The sequence below is a fragment of the Hyperolius riggenbachi genome, chromosome 9 (genome assembly GCF_040937935.1).
Source record: "Hyperolius riggenbachi isolate aHypRig1 chromosome 9, aHypRig1.pri, whole genome shotgun sequence".
NCBI classification, from domain to species: domain Eukaryota; kingdom Metazoa; phylum Chordata; class Amphibia; order Anura; family Hyperoliidae; genus Hyperolius; species Hyperolius riggenbachi.
The window spans coordinates 195,390,649-195,411,043 of record NC_090654.1 but is presented as its reverse complement, the minus strand read 5'-3'; the positions used below and the strand labels follow the sequence as shown (position 1 = coordinate 195,411,043).

At 46.0% G+C, this 20,395-nt stretch overlaps 1 long non-coding RNA gene across 1 annotated transcript; it reads left to right on the top strand.

Annotated features, from left to right (window-relative positions):
* The first annotated feature begins 2,978 nt into the window (after window positions 1-2,978).
* On the top strand, window positions 2,979-11,445 carry LOC137532867 (uncharacterized). Its single transcript, XR_011024047.1, has 2 exons — window positions 2,979-3,405; window positions 11,216-11,445. It is a non-coding gene; the product is annotated as an uncharacterized lncRNA (long non-coding RNA).
* Window positions 11,446-20,395: the final 8,950 nt, after the last annotated feature.

Below are 20,395 nucleotides of genomic sequence, written 5' to 3'. Positions count from 1 at the left end.
CCTTTAAAGTGGACCTGAACTCTTGCACAGGACAGAAGGGAAAAATGCACCCTGTATGTATTTAAAGAGTTTAGGCTGTCTAATTCCACCCTCATCTGTGTCTAAATCACATGTTGTAATTTGATCTCTCCCCTGTGTCAGCTGACTACCACGGTTGATAAGCCCATTTGAAATCACAGGATGTTAACAATATGTTTACTTCCATGAAAGCAGGAAGTAGATACACTGCAGATTTACTGCAGGATTTGTATCAGCTGTGACAAAAATGTTTTTCTTTAACCTCCTTGGCGGTAACCCCGTGTGTGACACGGGGTAAGCCGCCGGAGGGTGCCGCTCAGGCCCTGCTGGGCCGATTTACTTAATTTTTTTTTTGCTGGACGCAGCTAGCACTTTGCTAGCTGCGCCAGCACCCCGATCGCCGCCGCCGCGCGCCCGATCGCCGCTATCCGGTGCGGCGCGCGGCCCCCCCCAGACCCCGAGCCCTGCCTGGCCAATCAGTGCCAGGCAGCGCCGAGGGGTGGATCGGGTCTCCCAATGACGTCCCGACGTCGCTGACGTCGGTGACGTCATCCCGGGGGGAAGCCCTCCAGGAAATCCCGTTCTTTGAACGGGATTTCCTGATCGGTGATCGCCGAAGGCGATCGAAGCGGGCGGGGGGATGCCGCTGAGTAGCGGCTATCATGTAGCGAGCCCTCGGCTCGCTACATGATAAAAATTTTTTTTTTTTTTTTTAAAAACTGTTGCGCTTCCCCCTGGCGGTATTTTTCATACCGCCAAGGGGGTTAAAGGTTATTATGCTGTTGCCTATCTCTTAGAGCAGAGAAGAAGTTCTGAGTTCAGGTCCGCTTTAATTTCGATTTCGACGGGAAAATCGCGGCAACGAATCCGCATGTGATTGTGGTTTCGTTGCCATTTCGATGCTGATTTTCACGCGGAATCACTCGCGGTTTACACAACGCGATTTTAACCATGTCAATGCTGGCAAGCATTGACATGGGTTTTTAAGAGAAAACGCACACGGAAACGGCGGGAAAACCGCAAGACTAAAATGCTTGCGGTTTTCCTATTTAGTTACATTACCGATGAATCGCGTGCGGGTGTGCGGCGTGCGAATTCTGATGGTTCTGCCGTGCAGATTTTTTCTCCACGACAAACTACACAGTATCCCGCAACAGTCCCATCCACTTGTATTGTCTATGCGAATCTGCATGCAGGAAACGCATGCAGATTTGCTCTAGTGGAAACGTACGCTGAAGGAAAAAATCTCCTAACCAATCAGGTTAGTAAAATCCATCTGTTTTTTGGATTGGTCCCATCAATCTGATCAGATTCTTTGTATGGGGTTTGTCCATTAGTGGTCCCAACAATCATTTCCGATCATTCATACAAAGAATCGTTTGTAAACGATTGTTCTGCAAATTGTAACGCTAGTGGCCACCTTAAGATGCTAATGACAGTAAAATGCCCCCCCCTCCCATCCAATAGAAATCACAATCACTACAATGCGACACAATTTAAAGGGGTTCTGTGTGTGGGTGCTGAGGGTAAAAACAGACACTTACCTAGGACTTCTATCAGCCCCCTGTAGCAGTCATGTCCCACGCCACCCTCCTCAGATCCGCTGTTCTCCGGTCTAGCGCGGCATGCTTTCCAACTGCGGCTGCGCATCCATGCACCTGTAGCTTCCGCTCGCGTCATCAGAAGCGTACTGTGCAGGAGCAGTACAAGAAACCTCCGTACTGCGCAGTAAGCTTCCGATGACGCAAACGGGAGCACGCATTGTTCGTCTGTGTTAGATGAACAATTGCCCGGTGCCGGCGGCAGGGAACGGCAGATCGGAGGACAGCGGGGGACATTACTGCTACAGGGGGCTGATAGAAGCCCCAGGTAAGTGTCTGTTTTTACCCTTAGCACACTTATTTAAAAAGTGTGTTTTCACGCAAATTAAGCTAAGAAATTAAAGGAAAAAAAAGGAGCAAATAAATCATATCCAATAAATGTGTTCTATAATATACTAGCCACCTTAGCCCGTTTAAAAACGGGCTCTAGTGTATTACCGTCGCATGCGCTTGCAACCGCCGCATGAGCATTCGCGCTGCAGTCCGCCCGTGCACACAGCCGCCCGCTGTCGCTGACTGGCCCCGTCCTCCTGTCCCAACGGTCAGTGCTGCACACATGCGCAGAAGCACAAACCCAGAGACACTGAGGCAGTGTACGCAGGGACAATATCCCTACTTAATGAACAAGAGATTCAGTAATTATATACTGTATATGATGTATCTTGAGCAAAACTTTACTTTATTTCAAAAACCTACAGTACAATACAAATCAAGGTGTGGCTACAGGATCTCTAGATTTAACCAGATGGGAGAATATATATTGATGCCTGGCATAGAAATCATAAAATTAATTCCCTAATATATAATGCACAACTGTTGTTCTCAGGATACACTGCACTGTCCAAAAAGAGGTTACCCCGCCGTGCCAGTCTATTATAAATAACTTTATTATGAGCGTCGTGGTCGGTCAGTATAAAACAAGTGCATCAAGAGAATCCAAGCCCTATATACGTGTTTACATACAGTAATATAACAATCCTAGACTGTCAGCAGCATAGTTATAGGAGAACTGACATGAATAGTGAGAGCCACAGTGAGCAGCACAGAAGGCTGCACGTGTCCATATGTCACCAGCTCGAGGCATCCACAGCATGGCAGCTACCCGGCCGGAAACACATCCTCCGCGGACACACGAGCGACAGGCGGGCGAAGGTGATGAACGTGTTTCTGGTCTGGTCTCTACTCCGGCGACATTTGTGGGCAGAAGACGGGGACGATTAAAGCATCACACGCAGCATCGAGGAGCCAGCAGCCCGTTTGTTAGCCAAGAGGACGTCATTACTTGTGTCCGCAGCACCCCCTTGTGGCCGTGGTAGAGAAACCTTATTGTGTGCTAAGTGGTTTATGTTTTTTTTTTTTTTTTGAATGTGTAGATACATAGCGACGTCGACGTCCGCCTGGTGCAGAGAATCGGCATCGGGAAATAGATATATATATATATATAAAATGTGAGATACAGCACTTTGGGCGCGGGGGATGGGATGCCGTACATCACCTGACTGCATCATCAGCCACGTGTCACCCCAGTTGCTGTGGTAACTGTAAACAATTTCTGTGGAAGGACAAGCAGCGGTGGCAGCACATTGCTGAGCACAAGAGCTGGACGGGTCTCCGCACTGTCCCGACTTACCCAGGCATTCCTGTATAGCAGCAAGACCCCGCCTACTCCCTACAGGCATCTCACGGAGCAGAGAGCTATGAGCTCGCATCTCAGACATGAAACTGTGTCTGGAGCTCCACCTTGTGGCCGTCAGAGATATGACACGGCTGTGAAAAACATTATTAGGTAGGCACCCCTATCGGCGGATTATGAGATATCATTACCTACACGTAAAATAGATACAAATTAGGGATAGTTAGCGATATATTTTATTTATGTATATTAAAGGCGTGTATTGTCATTGCTTCATAGCCATCACCTGTTTTTCTGCACCTTATTGGTTTTTGCCACATGGATTGTGGTGCTAATGTATTTTTCACAGGATTTATGACACCCCTAACCCTGATATGTGACCAGAATTGATCCTAATTATTACAATCACGTGGATTCATTGCTGGTGCTTTGTTGTCAAATATTTTTATTTTACTTGTTGATTTTGGAGTTAATAAAGATTGTACAGTTGGCCTGAACGATAAATCGAATGTAAACCAAAATCACTATCACCAAGATCACAATTTCATAACCGTCAAAGCGGCGATTTATGCTATGACGTCATTACCGCATGGGGAAGTTCGAAGAAGTGGCGTCAAACTTCCCACAAGCCCCGGTGTGTGCGTCCCGCAGTATCGGCAGTGTTGAACATACCTTCTGACACAAGTCAAACGCTATCCTGTCTGTCCTCTCGCCATCTGCTGGATCTTGTGCACGACATACTTTCTGGTATGCCGGGCATGCAGGAGGCAAAGTGGATAGATGGGCAATGCTGGATACGTGCTGGATGGTATGTCCAGCACTGCCGCCGTTTGGGGGACAGAGGGGGCACATAGAGAGACACAGAGCGGGTACAGAGAGACATAGAGGGGGCACATAGAGAGGTAGAGAGGAGACACAGAGCGGGCACTTAGAGAGACACAGAGAGGGCACAGAGCAGGCACAAAGAGAGACACAGAAGGGGCACAGAGAGAGACACAGAGGGTGCACAAAGAGAGACACAGATAAAGACAAAGGAGGCACAAAAAGAGACAGAGGGTGCACAAAGAGAGACAGAGGGTGCACAAAGAGAGACAGGGGGACAGAGAAACCCAGAGGGGGAACAAACAGGCACAGAGGGAAAACAGCTTTATTTGAAGGATATCGTGAATTGAAATTGTGATTTCATACAGAAATCTCTCGATTTAAATTCTTCCTAAAATCGTACAGGCCTATTGGGTATTATACAACAGAGCTCCCCAATCCTGTTCCCAGGGGCGCCGCCAGGCACCAAGCAGACCAAGCAGCCACTTGGGGCCTCATAGGCTCCATGACGTCATTGTGACGTCACACTGTTGTCCGCGCACGGGAGGATGGCGTCCGAAGCCCTGTACTGGAGACTATTTGTACAGGGCTTCGGGCGCCATCTTCCCGTAGCCCTGCTATACAATTCAGCGCGGGAGATATGCAGGAAGGAGGATCGTCTGGGCAGCTGCACCTCAGAGGCCGGCCGGGTGAGGGGACTTCTGTCAGTTGATTAAATTCTTTTTTGCAGGTGAAATGTGGCCCAAATTGCTTTTGTTTTCTCCTAAAATGTGGCCCAAATTGCGTTTGTTTTCTGCTAAAATGTGGCCCAAATTGCGTTTGCTTTCTGCTAAAATGTGGCCCAAATTGCATTTGTTTTCTGCTAAAATGTGGCCCAAATTGTGTTTGCTTTCTGCTGAAATGTGGCCCAAATTGCGTTTGTTTTCTGCTAAAATGTGACCCAAATTGTGTTTGCTTTCTGCTAAAATGTGGCCCAAATTGCGCTTGTTTTCTGCTAAAATTTTGCCTACATTGCACTTGTTTTCTGCTAAAATATGGCCCAAATTGCGTTTGTTTTCTGCTAAAATGTGGCCCAAATTGCGTTTATTTTCTGCTGAAATGTTGCCCAAATTGCATTTGTTTTTTTTTTGCTGAAATGTGGCCCAAATTGCGTGCATTTTCTGCTGAAATGTTGCCCAAATTGCGTTTGTTTTCTGCTGAAATGTTGCCCAAATTGCGTTTTTTTTCTGGTGAAATGTTGCCCACATTGCGCTTATTTTCTGGTGTCTGGGGTAACTGTTGCTGCATTTATTATTTAATGGTCATAGTTGGCTATATTTGCTGATGTGGGGTTACAGTTACGCTCCGCCCATACAATGTCATGGCCATGCCCATTTTTCGGCGCAGCACACTACGCGCGCCTCAAACACCCTCCATCCCCCCCTTTCGCTCCACCCACATGTCATGGCCATGCCCACTTTCTGCGGAATAGCCACGCCCATAAGGCCACTTCCTGCAGTCCGCTTGGGGCCACAAAAACCTTAGCTGCACCCCTGCCTGTCCTCAAGGCCCACCAACAGTACATGTTTTGCAGAAAACCACAAACATGCACAGGTGGAGTAATTAGTGTCTCAGCAGAGCTGATTACTTACCTGTGGATTTCCACAAAACATGCACTGTTGCTGGGCCTTGAGAACAGATTTGCGGAATACAACATTCATACCTAGTGGAAGTGTGTTTAGGTTATCTAGGAGTACATTTTGCCCAGAGGTCAAAAGAGAACTGGCCTAAGGTAGAGTGTATACTTGATGAAAAAAGTTAGTTTTGAGGGCACGTTTAAAGATATCACAGGTTGGAGAGTGACAGATGTGTTGTGGCAGGGGATTCCAGAGGAGGGGTAAAGCATGTGAAAAATCTTGTATATGTGAATGCAAGGAGGTGATTCTAGAGGAGAAAAAAAGAGGGTCATGTGCAGATCTGAGATTGTGGTTGGGTTGGTATCTGGAAACTAGTGAGGAGATGTAAAAAGGAGTGAGATTGTGGAGAGCTTTGTAACTTAAAGTAAGCTAAATCAATGTATGTGTTTAGTTTGAATGAATAGCAATCCATCAGAAAAAAAAGTCTGCACACCTGGAATAACAACAGGAACAATAGCAAAAATGGGTGCTTGATCTAGTAAACCGGACCATCAAGGGTCCTAGTATGCCAGAAATATATAAAAAATAATGACCAGCACACCATGTATAGATGCAAAAAATGTGATCAGCTTTCATCAGCAAATTGTGAGAACAGAGAAGCGTACAGCATCAGGCTAATCAATATACAAAGCAATCAATATCATATATTAAAGCAACATAATGTACAGCTATATGCAATGGTCTCATACAGTGGTGTATACAAAATTAGATCATTCATAGATTTGGCTCATGAACATATATCTTCAAAGAGCAGCTGGATAATAGTCCTTATATTAGTACACAAGGAGCCAGTGCGAACAAAGCACAAAGCATAAATGTCCAATCAGGAACAAAGCAGAATGATCAGTCAATAATGCAATCCAATCAGCAGCCAGAGGAGAATCCTTTACCCTTTGAAAAAGGTAGTAATCCGAAACAGTGCTGTCAGGGTACTTGGATTGCATTATTGACTGATCACTCTGCCTGGTTCATGATTGGACATTTATGCTTTGTTCACACTGGCTCCTTGTGTGCTAATATAAGGACTACCGTATTATCCTGCTGCTCTTTGAAGATATATGTTCATGAGCCACATCTATGATTGATCTAATGTTGTATACACCACTGTATGAGACCATTGTATATAGCTGTACATTATGTTGCTTTATTATATGATATCGATTGCTTTGTATATAGATTAGCCTGATGCTGTACGCTTCTCTGTTCTCACAATTTGCTGACGAAAGCTAATCACAATATTATTGATTGTATCTATACATGGTGCACTGGTCATTTATATATTTAGTTTGAATGAAATCAAATAAAGCTGTGTGAGCTTCCTGCTGCAGTAAAAATGTGGAGTCATCCACTTTGCTCTGATGGCCTACAGCGAGGAGAGGTGACCGTCTGTTAGGCTACCTCGACTGCCCACCTCCTCTGTAGACCCCTCTGTGATTGAGGAGCTGGGTGGAGGACATCACCTCTTCCAGGGGTCCCACAGGTGCACCACTGCAGTTTGAGCACCGCTCTTAGAAGAGTCAATGCCATGTTGTGATTTCACCAGGATTACTCCGGAGCTGTCTTTGTGCTGTGGTGCACCTTTGGAAGCTGTAGCCATCAGAATTATTATTTTAGATAGATAATTATTATTATTATCATTTAATAATTTAGCACCAACATATTCCATAACGTTGCACAAAGTAAGAAACAATCATGGGGCAAAAAATAATATAGACAACGGTATACAGCCATATACGAAATACAGAGTTGGTACAAAACACAGAATTGGTAATGACAGTGTCAAAATTAATATTAACCACTTCACCACTGAGGGGTTTTACCCCCTGACCACCAGAGCAATTTTCACCTTTCAGCGCTCCTTCCATTCATTCGTCTATAACTTTATTATTACTTATCCCAATGAAATGAACTATATCTTGTTTTTTTCGCCACCAATTAGGCTTTCTTTAGGTGGGACATTATGCCAAGAATTATTTTATTCTAAATGTGTTTTAATGGGGAAATAGGAAAAAATGTGGGAAAAAATTATTATTTTTCAGTTTTCGGCCATTATAGTTTTTAAATAAAGCATGCTACTGTAATTAAAACCCATGAAATGTATTAACCCATTTGTCCCGGTTATAAAACCATTTAAATTATGTCCCTATCACAATGTTTGGCGACAATATTTTATTTGGAAATAAAGGTGCATTTTTTTCAGTTTTGCATCCATCCCTAATTACAAGCCCGCAGTTTATAAAGTAACAGTGTTATACCCTCTTGACATAAATATTTAAAAAGTTCAGTCCCTAAGGTAACTATTTATGTTTTTTTTTATTGTATTTTTTTTTTTAATTACAAAAAAAAAATAAAAATTGGGGAGTGTGGGAGGTAATGAGTTAATTTATTGTGTAAATGTAATGTTTGTATATGTAAAATGCTTTTAGGGTGTAGTTTACTATTTGGCCACAAGATGGCCACAGAGTGTTTGTTTACATGCGACCTGTAAGCGTCCGGAAGGACGCTTACAGGAAGCAGTAGGAGGCTGGGAGACTCACAATGATCTCGCTGTTTCTGAAAGAAGTAGCAGATCATTGCGGGGGCTAGATCAACGAACGGGAATGGATTTTCCCGTTCATTGATCTCCGGGCGAGCAGGCGGCGGCTTGCACGAGCGGCGGGTGCGCGCAGACAGCGGCGGTAGCGCGGAAGGTACGGATTTCTCCGTCCCTGTTTTTTTAGGGGGGGAAAAAGGGACGGAGAAATTCGTACCGCTGGGGGTAAAGTGGTTAATAAATGTGTACCAAATTTCAAGACAGAAAAGGGTGAGAGAGCCCGACCATTGCGAGCTTACAATATAAGGAAATGGGGGGAGGGGGGACAAGAGGTAGGGTAGTATATACAACATTCATACCTAGTAGCAGTGTGTTTAGGTTATCTAGTAGGAGTACAAATCAATATACAGGCTAATCAATATACAAAGCAATCAATATCATATATTACAGCAACATAATGTACAGCTATATGCAATGGTCTCATACAGTGCTGTATATAAAATTAGATCACTCATAGATTTGGCTCATGAACATATATCTTCAAAGATAAGCTGGATAAAAGTCCTTATATTAGTACACAAGGAGCAAGTGCGCACAAAGCACAAATGTCCAATCATGAACAAAGCAGAATGATCAGTCAATAATGCAATCCAATCAGCAGCCAAAGAGGAGAATCCTTTACCCTTTGAAAAAGGTAGTAATCCGAAACAGTGCTGTCAGGGTGCTTGGATTGCATTATTGACTGGGGTGCTTGGATTGCATTATTGACTGATCACTCTGCCTGGTTCATGATTGGACATTTATGCTTTGTTCCCATTGGCTCCTTGTGTACTAATATAAGGACTACCGTATTATCCTGCTGCTCTTTGAAGATATATGTTCATGAGCCACATCTATGAGTGATCTAATGTTGTATACACCACTGTATGAGACCATTGTATATAGCTGTACGTTATGTTGCTTTATTATATGATATCGATTGCTTTGTATATTGATTAGCCTGATGCTGTACGCTTCTCTGTTCTCACAATTTGCTGACGAAAGCTGATCACAATATATTTGATTGCATCTATACATGGTGCACTGGTCATTGTTTTTTATATATTTAGTTTGAATGAAATCAAATAAAGCTGTGTGAGCTTACTGCTGCAGTAAAAATATGGAGTCATCCACTTTGCTCTGATGACCTACAGCGAGGAGAGGTGACCGTCTGTTAGGCTACCTCGACTGCCCACCTCCTCTGTAGACCCCTCTGTGATTGAGGAGCTGGGTGGAGGACATCACCTCTTCCAGGGGTCCCACAGGTGCACCACTGCAGTTTGAGCACCGCTCTTAGAAGAGTCAATGCCATGTTGTGATTTCACCAGGATTACTCCGGAGCTGTCTTTGTGCTGTGGTGCACCTCTGGAAGCTGTAGTCATCAGAATTATTATTTTAGATAGATTATTATTATTATCATTGAATCGTTTAGCGCCAACATATTCCATAGCGTTGCACAAAGTAAGAAACAATCATGGGGTATAAAATAATACAGACAACGGTATACAGGCATATACGAAATACAGAGTTGGTACAAAACACAGAATTGGTAATGACAGTGTCAAAATTAATATAAATAAATGTGTACCAAATTTCAAGACAGAAAAGAGTGAGAGAGCCCGGCCCTTGCGAGATTACAATATAAGGAAATGGGGGGAGAGGGGACAAGAGGTGGGGTAGTATACAACATTCATACCAAGTAGCAGTGTGTTTAGGTTATCTAGTTGGAGTACAACTTGGCCAGAGGTAAATATTTACCTACCGCGATCCTGCACAGGTGCACTAGCGGCTTTCTGTTTGGGTGAAGGCGAAAATAGCTGAACCAGATCGGATCCGCTCTACTGAGCAGGCGCGAGTCTTTTGCGTCTGCGTAGTAGAGCGGATCCGATGGGGTTTGGCTATTTCCGCCTCACCTGAAGGAAGAGTCGCTACTGGGACTGCGCTGGATCCCGGAGATGTAAATAAATCTTAGCTTGTGGGGGTGGGGGGTTTCGGGGAAGCCAGCCTGAATTCCTGCTGTCTTCAGTGGTCGGGGAAACCTCATTGAGACCCTGAGGCTTCCCCCTCCTGAGGTAAGTATCCCCCAGAGGTTTTTTTTTAAAGTTAAAGAGTCTCTTTAATTATATTATATTTTTGCTCTTTCTGAGCTTAAAAATGTAACATAGATTCCGTTAATTACATTTTAAAAAAAAACATTGTCTGAGATCAATTTGCATAATTTGGTTAAATCCTACAGGCTGGTACACACTTTCGATTATGATTGGCCAATTACTGACCAATGTCACCACTCCCATGTAGTATGAGGGTCATCAGATGTTAAATGCTATGAGCAGATTGTGTCGGTAGGCCCTCATACTACATGGAGGTGGTAAAATTGGTCAGTGATTGGTCAATCATAATTGAAAATGTGTACCAGACTAAAGCTTGATACACACTTTCAATTATGATGGGCCAATCGTTGACCAATGTTACCACCCCCATGTAGTACGAGAGTTTAACTAAAATCTGCTCATCTTATTCAATATCTGTTGATCCTCATACTACATGGAGGAGGTAAAATTGGTCAGTGATTGGTCAATCATAATTGAAAGTGTGTACCAGGCTTAAAGAGACTCCGTAACAAAAATTGCATCCTGTTTTTTATCATCCTACAAGTTCCAAAAGCTATTCTAATGTGTTCTGGCTTACTGCAGCACTTTCTGCTATCACAGTCTCTGTAATAAATCAATGTATCTTTCCCTTGTCAGACTTGTCAGCCTGTGTCTGGAAGGCTGCCAAGTTCTTCAGTGTTGTGGTTCTGCTATGAATTTCCCCTTCCAGGCCCCTCTATGCACACTGCCTGTGTATTATTTAGATTAGAGCAGCTTCTCTCTTCTCTCTTCTCTTTTACAAGCTGGATAAATCGTCCTCTGAGCTGGCTGGGCTTTCACATACTGAAGAATTACAGACAAGGGCAAAGCTGTTTGCAGGAGAAAAAAAGAGCAGCCTGAGACTTCAGTGCATGAGAACTGCAGGGAGAAAGAAACACACAAATGATCTCTTGAGATTCAAAAGGTAGGCTGTATACAGCCTGCTTGTGTATGGTTGTATTTTCTATGTGTGGACATACAGTACATCAACCTACTTCCTGTTTTGGTGGCCATTTTGTTTGTTTATAAACAAACTTTTTAAAACTGTTTTTAACCACTTTTAATGCAGCGAGGAGCGGCGAAATTGTGACAGAGGGTAATAGGAGATGTCCCCTAACGCACTGGTATGTTTACTTTTGTGCGATTTTAACAATACAGATTCTCTTTAAGGCTTTTTTTCCATGGGCAGTTGATAGGCAGTGAAATGTCTCTCAAACTCTCAGAACTGCTTCCTGCTACCTGACAACTGCTTGCTGAGCACACAGTTCAACTGCCCATGAAAAAGAGGCCATAATGCAGGTTTCAAAGCTTAGGCCACTTCATATATATAATTGATGTCACTCTTCTCTCAGTGCTGGAACGTGGTGTGCTGGTTAGTGAGCCACAGGCCCGCAGCCAGCACATGCGGCCCTTCCAGTGCTTTGGGGGGCCCAGGGCCCCCAGAAGCCCTGGGCCCCTCACTGCAGTGTCAGTGGTCCCCCCTGATGGCTGCCCTGACATTACGTGCCCGTACTCTCCCTGACCACAGATCGCCCCAGTGGCCATTTAAGTCAATAAAGCATAACACACTGCCTGCGGTGTGACTAAATGCGATGAAAGTGTTCCGGGCACCGCATAAGTAACGCACAAGCTGCCGTGTGTTACGCTGTGACTCATTGAAGAGCTGTGTTATTTGTGTTATTTTATCATCGGTTGCACCATGGCTATAACGCGCAGTGCAACTTTTTGGGTGCAGTGCGATTGTTCCAAATCACACCACTACTACAGCACACAAGTGTAAAAGTATCCTAAAAGAAAACTAAAGTGAAACAAATCTGGCCAATGTAGCTTACCTAGAATTTCTTCTAGCCCCGTTGTCCTGCTGGTCCCTCGCTGTGATCCACTCAGCAGCTGTCTCATCCAAAACCTGCATGCACGGCCCTGGGCAGTGTGCCCCATCGATCGTGCTCCTGTGGCTGGAGGTGTTCTGTGCTTACTCAGTGGACCAACTTTCAGAGGGGCACAGCTGCTAAAAGGATGAGAGCACAACGACAATGAGGAACCTGAAGGACTACAGCGGACTGAGAGACACCCAAAGTAAGTTTAACTGGCTAGATTCATTTCAGTTTAGGCAACCTTTAAAGTGGACCTGAACTCTTGCACAGGACAGAAGGGAAAAATGCACCCTGTATGTATTTAAAGAGTTTAGGCTGTCTAATTCCACCCTCATCTGTGTCTAAATCACATGTTGTAATTTGATCTCTCCCCTGTGTCAGCTGACTACCACGGTTGATAAGCCCATTTGAAATCACAGGATGTTAACAATATGTTTACTTCCATGAAAGCAGGAAGTAGATACACTGCAGATTTACTGCAGGATTTGTATCAGCTGTGACAAAAATGTTTTTCTTTAACCTCCTTGGCGGTAACCCCGTGTGTGACACGGGGTAAGCCGCCGGAGGGTGCCGCTCAGGCCCTGCTGGGCCGATTTACTTAATTTTTTTTTTGCTGGACGCAGCTAGCACTTTGCTAGCTGCGCCAGCACCCCGATCGCCGCCGCCGCGCGCCCGATCGCCGCTATCCGGTGCGGCGCGCGGCCCCCCCCCCAGACCCCGAGCCCTGCCTGGCCAATCAGTGCCAGGCAGCGCCGAGGGGTGGATCGGGTCTCCCAATGACGTCCCGACGTCGCTGACGTCGGTGACGTCATCCCGGGGGGAAGCCCTCCAGGAAATCCCGTTCTTTGAACGGGATTTCCTGATCGGTGATCGCCGAAGGCGATCGAAGCGGGCGGGGGGATGCCGCTGAGTAGCGGCTATCATGTAGCGAGCCCCCTGGCGGTATTTTTCATACCGCCAAGGGGGTTAAAGGTTATTATGCTGTTGCCTATCTCTTAGAGCAGAGAAGAAGTTCTGAGTTCAGGTCCGCTTTAATTTCCGCATTAAATCCTTCAATTCACAAACATTTACCTCCAAAGCTTACAGTCCAATCCCTGCTTCATAAGGCCTGGGACCCACTAGGAGAGCTTTCCAGCGCTTGTGATTACACCTTAAAGTGGACCTGAACTCTTACACAGGACACAAGGAAAACATAGAAATGCACACTGTACATTATTTAGAGAGTTTAGCCTAATTCCCCCTTATCTGTATCTAATCACAAGTTGTAATTTGACCTCTCCCCTGTGTCAGCTGACTACTAAAGGCAGATAAGCTCATTTGAAAGTGTAGGATGCTAACAATGCCTGCTTCCATGAAAGCAGGAAGTAGAAGCAGTGCAGTTTTATGTTAGGATTTCTATCAGCTGTAACAAAGAAAGTTTTTTCTATAAAGGCTATTATGCTGTTGCGTTTCTTTTAGACCAGAGTTTTGAGTTCAGGTCCGCTTTAATCATTGTCTCCTGTCATTAAGGATGACATGAGCGTGATTAGAGTGCAAAGGTGGCCACTAACAATACAATTTGCTGAACGATCTTTTATGAACGATTAGAAATGATCGTTTGTGACTACTGAGGGTACGTTTCCACTACTGCTGTGCGATTTCGACGGGAAAATCGCGGCAACGAATCCGCATGTGATTGTGGTTTCGTTGCCATTTCGATGCGGATTTTCACGCGGAATCACTCGCGGTTTACACAACGCGATTTTAACCATGTCAATGCTGGCAAGCATTGACATGGGTTTTTAAGAGGAAACGCACACGGAAACGGCGGGAAAACCGCAAGACTAAAATGCTTGCGGTTTTCCTATTTAGTTACATTACCGATGAATCGCGTGCGGCGTGCGAATTCTGATGGTTCTGCCGTGCAGATTTTTTCTCCACGACAAACTACACAGTATCCCGCAACAGTCCCATCCACTTGTATTGTCTATGCGAATCTGCATGCAGGAAACGCATGCAGATTTGCTCTAGTGGAAACGTACGCTGAAGGAAAAAATCTCCTAACCAATCAGGTTAGTAAAATCCATCTGTTTTTTGGATTGGTCCCATCAATCTGATCAGATTCTTTGTATGGGGTTTGTCCATTAGTGGTCCCAACAATCATTTCCGATCATTCATACAAAGAATCGTTTGTAAACGATTGTTCTGCAAATTGTAACGCTAGTGGCCACCTTAAGATGCTAATGACAGTAAAATGCCCCCCCCTCCCATCCAATAGAAATCACAATCACTACAATGCGACACAATTTAAAGGGGTTCTGTGTGTGGGTGCTGAGGGTAAAAACAGACACTTACCTAGGACTTCTATCAGCCCCCTGTAGCAGTCATGTCCCACGCCACCCTCCTCAGATCCGCTGTTCTCCGGTCTAGCGCGGCATGCTTTCCAACTGCGGCTGCGCATCCATGCACCTGTAGCTTCCGCTCGCGTCATCAGAAGCGTACTGTGCAGGAGCAGTACAAGAAACCTCCGTACTGCGCAGTAAGCTTCCGATGACGCAAACGGGAGCACGCATTGTTCGTCTGTGTTAGACGAACAATTGCCCGGTGCCGGCGGCAGGGAACGGCAGATCGGAGGACAGCGGGGGACATTACTGCTACAGGGGGCTGATAGAAGCCCCAGGTAAGTGTCTGTTTTTACCCTTAGCACACTTATTTAAAAAGTGTGTTTTCACGCAAATTAAGCTAAGAAATTAAAGGAAAAAAAAGGAGCAAATAAATCATATCCAATAAATGTGTTCTATAATATACTAGCCACCTTAGCCCGTTTAAAAAGGGCTCTAGTGTATTACCGTCGCATGCGCTTGCAACCGCCGCATGAGCATTCGCGCAGCAGTCCGCCCGTGCACACAGCCGCCCGCTGACTGGCCCCGTCCTCCTGTCCCAACGGTCAGTGCTGCACACATGCGCAGAAGCACAAACCCAGAGACACTGAGGCAGTGTACGCAGGGACAATATCCCTACTTAATGAACAAGAGATTCAGTAATTATATACTGTATATGATGTATCTTGAGCAAAACTTTACTTTATTTCAAAAACCTACAGTACAATACAAATCAAGGTGTGGCTACAGGATCTCTAGATTTAACCAGATGGGAGAATATATATTGATGCCTGGCATAGAAATCATAAAATTAATTCCCTAATATATAATGCACAACTGTTGTTCTCAGGATACACTGCACTGTCCAAAAAGAGGTTACCCCGCCGTGCCAGTCTATTATAAATAACTTTATTATGAGCGTCGTGGTCGGTCAGTATAAAACAAGTGCATCAAGAGAATCCAAGCCCTATATACGTGTTTACATACAGTAATATAACAATCCTAGACTGTCAGCAGCATAGTTATAGGAGAACTGACATGAATAGTGAGAGCCACAGTGAGCAGCACAGAAGGCTGCACGTGTCCACATGTCACCAGCTCGAGGCATCTACAGCATGGCAGCTACCCGGCCGGAAACACATCCTCCGCGGACACACGAGCGACAGGCGGGCGAAGGTGATGAACGTGTTTCTGGTCTGGTCTCTACTCCGGCGACATTTGTGGGCAGAAGACGGGGACGATTAAAGCAGAAAATTGTATACTTACCTGACGGTAATTTTCCTTTCCCCATGAATCCATGGCAGCACTACGGGTAATTGGCCCCGCCCCCATTACCCCATAGGACCTTATGTGTATAAATGTCTGACCATCCCCCTTCCAGGTGTCTTTGTAACTAGTACTCACCGAAACAGGGTGGGAACCCTATGCTGCCATGGATTCATGGGGAAAGGAAAATTACCGTCAGGTAAGTATACAATTTTCTGCTTTCCCCAAGTCTCCATGGCAGCACTACGGGAACTAACTAGACACTCAAAGAAACGGGAGGGAGACTGTTGCAGGTGAAACACACAAAGTAACTTTAATTACATATTTTAATCTAACTTAGACTCGAAGGCAGAAGACAGTACCGCCTTCCCAAACTCTGCAGCTGCAGAAGCATGTGTATCAACTCGGTAATGAGAGATAAAGGTATCTATTTTAGTCCAGTTTGCTGCCTGGCAGACTCTTTCTGGTGCCACCTTTGCCTGCGCTGCCCATGACGATGCGACACTTCTAGTCGAGTGGGCCGTTATTGTGCTAGGGGGAACCTTGTCTGTGGCTAGATATGCTCTCCGTATGATTCGTATGAGCCAAGCTGAAATAGTTCTAGATGAAACAGCCTGCCCCTTCCTATACCCTGAATGGTTTACGAAAAGTCTCTCTGTCTTCCGGAAGTCCTCCGTTGCCTGAATATATGCCTTTAGGGAACTGGCTATATCTAGAGGATGTAGGGCTTCGTTGTCTTCCTCTCTGAACACTGGTAAACACCACTCCTGGTTCAGGTGATATGATGTTGAGACCTTCGGTAAAAAACCTTGTACATAGGGTTGCCAGGTCGGCTGATGGAGAAAAACGGACAGGGGGTGGAGTTAGGGGTGGAGTTAGGGGCGGAGTCAGAAGCGCACTTTTATGTAGAGTGGGGCTAAGCAATGGGCTTTTTTAAAAAATTTTTTATAGTATTTATATCGCACTGACATCTTCTGCAGCACATTACAGAGTACATAGCCATGTCACTAACTGTCCTCACCAGTAGTACTGGTCCAGTGCACATAAGAGACAGTTTTTCACCAGTAACTGCACATAAGAGACAGCTTTTCACCAGTAAATGCACATTATAAGAGACACCTTTTCGCCAGTAAATGCACATAATAAGAGACAGCTTTTCCCCAGTAAATGCACAAGAGACAGCTTTTCACCAGTAAATGCACATAATAAGACACAGCTTTTCACCAGTAAATGCACATAATAAGAGACAGCTTTTCACCAGTAAATGCACAAAAGAGACAGCTTTTCACCACTAAATGCACATAATGACAAACAGCCAGTGTTCCCAGTATATGTAGCCAGGGATATATGTGCCCAGTATATGTAGCCAGGGGGTATATATGTCCCAGTATATGTAGGCAGGGGTGTAAATGTCCCAGTATACGTAGGCAGGGGTATATATGTCCCAGTATATGTAGCCAGGGGGTATATGTGCCCAGAATAGGTAGCCAGGGGGTATATGTGCCCAGAATAGGTAGCCAGGAGCTATATGTGCCCAGAATAGGTAGCCAGGGGCTATATGTGCCCAGAATAGGTAGCCAGGGGCTATATGTGCCCGGAATAGGTAGCCAGGGGCTATATGTGCCCGGAATAGGTAGCCAGGGGGTATATGTGCCCAGAATAGGTAGCCAGGGGCTATATGTGCCCAGAATAGGTAGCCAGGGGGTATATGTGCCCGGAATAGGTAGCCAGGGGCTATATGTGCCCAGAATAGGTTAGGTAGCCAGGTGCCCCCCGCCCCCCCGCAGCGCAGGAGGAGAACAGCGCAGCAGAGAGAGAGCTGGGAGCAGCGGTGGAGAAGGGGGGCAATCTCCCCCCCCTTCCCTCACCTTAGGGTGCTCTCTCTCCCCCGCTGTCTCCTCCAATATGATGTGCAGGCTGGCGGGTGGCTGCGGGCGGAACTTACCTCTGTGTCGCAGGCGCCGGAAGTTCGGGTCCCGCAGCCGCTGAGATTCGACTCAAAAAAGATCCGGATCAAAGATTCGAATCATTCATGAGCCGGACAACACTATTCAGACTGATTAGTGTTGTCCGGCTCATGAATGAATCGGATCTTTGATCCGGATCTTTTTTGAGTCGAATCTCAGCGGCTGCGGGACCCGAACTTCCGGCGCTGGAGCGACACAGAGGTAAGTTCCGCCTGCAGCCACTCGCCAGCCTGCACATCATCCTGGAGGAGACAGCGGGGGAGAGAGAGCACCCTAAGGTGAGGGAAGGGGGGGGAGATTGCCCCCCTTCTCCACCGCTGCTCCCAGCTCTCTCTCTGCTGCGCTGTTCTCCTCCTGCGCTGCGGGGGGGCTCTAAACCGGACAACTTAATTGTCCGGTTTAGCATGCCTTTTTGCACCGGACACAGCGCACAAAAACCGGACTGTCCGGTGTAAAACCGGACACCTGGCAACCCTACTTGTACAGGACGTAGGATTACTTTATTCGGGAAGAACTGTATGTGAGGCTCCCTGCAGCTTAGTGCCTGGATCTCAGACACCCTCCTCGCGGATGCAATGGCAATGAGAAAAACCGTCCTTAACGTAAGGTCTTCTAATGAGCAGGTTTCTGAAGGATAGAAAGGAGCTTTCGCTAAGACGTCCAGAACCAGCGGTAGATCCCATTGGGCAAAGACTGGCTTTATGGGTGGCCGAATTTTCATGACTGCCGCCACAAACTGTTTTGTCAGAGGGTGTAGTGCCCACCTGTGCCCTGTGAACGCCGAGATTGCTGAGATCTGGACCTTGATCGAATAGCTAGATAGCTTCTTATCCACACCCGTCTGAAGGAACGATAGTATCTGATGTATCAAAGGCTGCAGCGGGTCAAAATTGTGGTCTTTGGCATAGTCCGAGAATATCTTCCAAATTCTCTGGTAAGTCTGATTAGTAGAATAAGTTCTGGATTTTAGCAGAGTATGTATCACAGAATTATCACATCCTAGTTGTTCTAGTTTCCTCCTCTCAACTTGTAGGCCGTCAAGTTCAGCCGAGACGGATTGGGATGATACAGCGGGCCCTGTGAAAGAAGGTGCTGTGATGTTGGTAACTCTATCGGCTGGCAGATCATCATCTGAAGAATCATAGGGTACCAAGGCCGCCTGGGCCAGTTTGGTAGGATCGCTATTAAGGTAACTTTCTCCGTTTTGAGCCTCAGCAGGAGACGGAGAATGAGAGGCACTGGCGGATATACATATGCCAGCTGGAAATCCCACGGCACTGTTAGTGCGTCCACATTCTCTGCTTCCGCCTCGACATAGCGGCTGAAGTACCTCGCACACTTCCTGTTGTGTTTCGTTGCCATAAGATCTACCTGTGGCTCGCCCCATTGTGAACAGATCATGTTGAAGATCTTGTAATTCAACGACCACTCGTTGTTGGATATAAGGGTGCGACTCAGGTAGTCCGGGACTGTGTTGTGAATACCCGGAATATGGACTGCCGTCAGGGCTTGAAGGTTGTGGAGAGCAAACTTGAAAATCCTTTCCGCTTCCCTCAGCAAGGAAGGACTGCGCGTGCCACCCTGGTTGCGAACGTAGGCAACTGCCGTTACGTTGTCCATTCTCAGAACTACTGAGCGATCCTTTATCTGGTGGCGAAAATGAAGAAGAGCGCAGTAAGCAGCTCTCAACTCCAGTCTGTTGGCTGGCCAATGTCTCATGTGAGGGGGCCATTGAGCCTGGGCTATCTGAGTCCCACATGTCGCTCCCCAACCGGAGGTAGTGGCATCTGTCGCTACCAGGAGTTGGTGTAAAGGAGTCAGAGGGAGAGATTTCTTGAGGTTGGTATCTGAGAGCCACCAATTCAGATCTTTCTTCATGATGGGAGTTATCAGTATAGTCTGAGTCATTGTTATGCCATCCCATTGCCTCAGGAATCCCTGTTGCAAACTCCGCATGTGCCAGCGTGTCCAGGGGACCATGGGTATAGTTGCGGACATTGTCCCCAAAACCCTCAGACACTCTCTCGCTTGTAACTGATGGGATAAGGCGACTCGAAGCACTCTCTGTTTTATTACCGCTATCTTTTCCTGCGGTAGACACACCTCGTTCCGGTCTGTGCGGAATCTTGCCCCTAGATAGACCAAGTCTTTTGTGGGTTGCAGTTGGCTCTTGTGGAAATTTATCCGCCAGCCAAACTCCGTCAATGTGTGGATCAGGACTTCTCTGTGTTTCAGTATCTGTTCCCTTGACTCTCCCAACAGTAGAATATCGTCGAGATAGTGAAATGCACGCCTCCCCTGCTGTCTTAGTATCGCGATGATCTCTACTAGAACCTTTGTAAATGTTCTCGGGGCCGTATTTATGCCAAAGGGGAGGCACACAAACTGGAAATGCTGTTCCTCCACTGTGAAGCGTAGATACTTCTGAAATGATGTTTGTATGGGGACGTGCAAATATGCATCTTCCAGATCTATGG